Source organism: Ailuropoda melanoleuca, chromosome 13, assembly GCF_002007445.2.
Source record: "Ailuropoda melanoleuca isolate Jingjing chromosome 13, ASM200744v2, whole genome shotgun sequence".
NCBI lineage: Eukaryota > Metazoa > Chordata > Mammalia > Carnivora > Ursidae > Ailuropoda > Ailuropoda melanoleuca.
The window spans coordinates 44,181,743-44,185,662 of NC_048230.1; positions in this window are offsets into that span (position 1 = coordinate 44,181,743).

Here is a 3,920-nt window from a genome sequence, read left to right on the forward strand (position 1 = left end):
CCCCCCCCCCCGGGTGTGTTCCTGTCTCTGGGGCAGAAATCAACAAACAAATAATTCTCGGTATTTCCCAAACTGGGGAACCGGGGGTGAGAAGGAAGGATGGAGAGAGGAGGGGACAGGGTCGAACCCGCTGTTTTTTTTTTTTACTTTAAAAATTATATATTTTATGTCACAATCGCTTTTCGTTAAGACCACAAACATCCAATTTGGCTTGGCATAATAAAATCAGCCGGAGCTCCCTTAAACGGAGCCATTCCAGTGAATTAAGTTGTGAAATCTAATCTATTATATCCATAAAGGAGAATGCTTTCATTGTAAATTCAGGCTATCAGGCAACTATACCTGGGGCCAGCCTCCCTTTCGGATTTGCTACTTGAAGGCTTATCAAATTACTTCAAAATGTGGGGCTACCCTCTCCATATCTCAGGCAACAAAAATTAAATGTGGCAACATTTCTTTTAATAGTAGGAAAAGGTCAGGTACAACCGCCACAACAAGGGGGTATAATTAAAAAAAGACTTTCCCCCCTCAACCTCTTCTCTGTGTTGGGAAGCTCGGTTACTATTTTACCAATTAATTCGAGTTTCTAAAGCAATCTGAACGGGCCAAGACTTCACGTTCTCTGCTCCTCCGTGGCTGCAGTGTCCAGGGAGCAGGTCCCGGGTGGATCGCACGTGGGCCGGGAAGACCTCGGATGCCCGGACACCCGGACCTCCCGTCCCGGTGCTGGGACCTCGTGGCTCAGGCCCCACCGACGCCCCGCGTCCCCGCCCGCAGTCTGCACACCTGGGCCAGGCAAGGGCCTCGGAGCCGCACTCGATCCTTGCGGCACTGGTGCGGGGCCCTGAGGCCTAGCGCGCCGTTGGTCGGTCGCTGCAGCGGCCGGGCCAGACAAAGGAGTCCCCCACGAGGGGTTAATCTGCCCCCAACCCTTCCCCGTCCCCACCCCACCCCCTCCTGCGGCAGCGCGGAGTAGGGGATGTGCAGCAACCTGACAATATTTGGCAAACGGGGCGGGGGTCTGCTGTTCTTCCTTGCACGGGGGTCCTGGGCCCCAGGCCCTTGCTGTCCAGACCACACCCTCCCCCTGCGACACCTTCATCCATTTCTGAGAATTAACTGACTCCAGGCTTGGGCCCGGGGCATTCATTGTGCGCTGGCTAGAAGCCGGGGCCCCCAAAGACTCTCCACCCGCGCTCCCGGAGAGGGGTGTTGGGGGGCGGCAAGGAGGAGGTCGAGAAGCTCGAAACTCCCAGGTAACCGGAGGACGCGGCTCTCTGTCAGGCCCGCGAGATTTACGAGGCGCCGGCGGAGTGTCGGCCAGGCCTCGCCGAGGCGGCCAGCGCACCCCGCCTAATCTTTGACTTCCATCTAATTATTTTGTTCCTGCCACTTTCAACTCTGCCCAGAGAAGCAAACAAAGGGAGTATGGGGGATGGGGCCACTAGGCAGCGTCGAGGGATCCGCGGGGGTCCCCCCCAGCACAGTGGGAGCCCCTCGACGCCCCAGGCTGGTACCCTGCGTGGGTCTCCAGGAAGGCGAAGGGCGAAGGGTAACCATACCGGGACCTTGGGGGACTCACTCTCCAGTCCCGCTCACCCTCCGCCACTGGTTAGGGTGGGGGCCGCGACCCCCTCAGAGCTCCACGCAGTCCGGCCGCAGCCACCGCGCCACCAGGCAGGAGTCCTAGGGAGGAATCCCTGTGAAAGCCCTTGGGCGGCGGGAGAAAGGAAAAGAAATACTTTCCCCTAAATTGCGATGGAGGGGGTTTGTGGAGGGGGTTCAGCGGGTGAGCCCAACAGGAGGTGGTAGAGAAGGCAGAGGGAGGCCGGATTTCTTTTCTTCCCGCAAGCGGGTAGGAGAGGAGAGGAGTGAAACTTGCATTTTTCATGTTTAAAAAAAAAATTCTAAAATGGAAAATGACTTTAGTGGTCACCACCCATAAGTCAACTAAAAACAGGGATAATTAGAGTGTGGGGAATTCGGGGTACCATAAATCTTCAGCGCCTTTTCTACTGGAATCGGGAGCCTTTACGGTTTGTTGAGTTTTATTCCGGGGCTTTGGTGGATGCGGGTCTGCGCCAGGAGAGCCATGCCGGCGCGAGCTAGGACGCGCACAGCGAGGGCGCCGTGAGCCCCTCGTCTCCGTCGCGGGAAGGTGGAAGCCCAAACTGCGCACTTTGCCCAGAGGAGGGGCCTTTCCTGCCGTAAGGCCCCCTCTACCCAGCCCGGTAATCACGACTTGGGACCACCTGAAGGAGGGTATCGAGGGCTAGGTATTGGTACAGAACCCGACTCCGGGTGGTGGCCTCGTTTTCTTTCCAGTCCAAACTCCAAGAATATTCGGGTGTCCACGGGAACTGGGAGGTGAGGCATTTTTTATAGCGTGCCCCATTCGAACCCCCACCCCTTTCGCCTAGGCCCTTTGTTCTCATTTGTGGAGGGGGGGGTGGAGAAAAGGACACAAAATCACCCCCTCCGCTTTAATCATCAAATCTCTTCATTTTCGGCCTTCCCCCAAACGGCAAGGAATACATTTTCACTCCATGGGGGATTTTCCCCCACCAGGTAGAGGCCAAATTTCCAATTTCCCACGTAGGACTCTTCCTTTTGTGAAAAAGTCTCCAAACAAAAGCTCCCCAAATCCAAACATCACCTAAAGCCCCATCAATCAGGTGGGAAAGTGGGCAGGAGAGGTGCATTCTCCCCCTGAAAGTGTCCCCAAATAAAAGCGCGCCCTTTCCTTCAACTCTCTCCAACCCTCCCCTTTGTTGCAAAGACTAAGTCCCATCCTAAGAACGGGGGGGGGGAGCTACAGGTTCACAATCAGAAGAGTTCTCCCCCCAAAACGATCCTCGGAGGACTCCTTTTGTTTGACGTGGGCATGGGGGATGGGAAGGAGCCCGCCCCAGGCCGGCTACGGGGCCTCCCCTCTCAACCCCCCCAAAAAAACAAAGCCCACGGCCTCCCCTAACTGGCAAGTCCAGGGCTCCTGGGGCTAGAAGGGGCTCACCACAGAACCAGGGGAGTTGCCCGCCCAGCATGGGGCCAAGGTTGGGTCTCCCCATTACGAGCTTCCTCCAACCCTCCCCCAAACTGAGCACCACAGCTCTAAAAAGAATCCAGGTTTTCCAGGGGATAAGACTGCAGGGAACAAAGCCCCGTCGCCCCAGCTCTGGGGCCAAGGCAGGGCTCGTGGTCTATTTGGCGAATTAAACGGAACCTGGAGAAAGCAAGCTTTTCCAAAGGGGCACCAGCTCCCAGCCCCGAGGTGGAGCGGAGGACAGTCCTCCCGCAGGGACTACAGGCGCAACCCGGGACGGCGTCCACCCCGCATTTAGCGGCCCTCCCAGAGCCCTGCAGAAAGACACGCTTGCAGCGAAAGGCGCTTACACACCAACCGGGTTTTTATTCGTTCCCTACCCTAGTGCGCTCTGGGCGCACGGGAAACAAGGAAACGCACGTACCTGGCGGCGCTCCGAGGGCGGCCTCGTGGGCCCTCCGCTGGCAAGGGGGCCCCAGAAGCCACTCCCCGCCCGGCCGGTCGCCCCACGGCCCGTCCCTCCCTCCCCGGCGACGCACCCCGCCGAATGAACTCCTCAGGAAGCGCGAGGAGCTTCCTGTCCGGGCGCTGCATCCAGCTTCCAGCGCCAAGGCCCGCGCCTCCTCCCAGGGCGCCGTCCCGGTGGAGGATCCCCGCGGCCCTGCAGGCCGGTAACCCGGCGCCGAGGCCGGGGAGCGGCGCGTCCCGCCGCGGGGCAGGGACTCTGGCCGCAGGTCCCACCCCCGGCCCGCGCGCATCCTTCTCGGCCTGGGCTCCGCGTTCCCACGTTCCCCGCCGAGCTGCGGAGACGGCCGCAGAGCCCTCGGGGAAGACGAGGAGGCGGCAGCGGCCGCGGTCCGGGCAGGAGCCCCGGGGG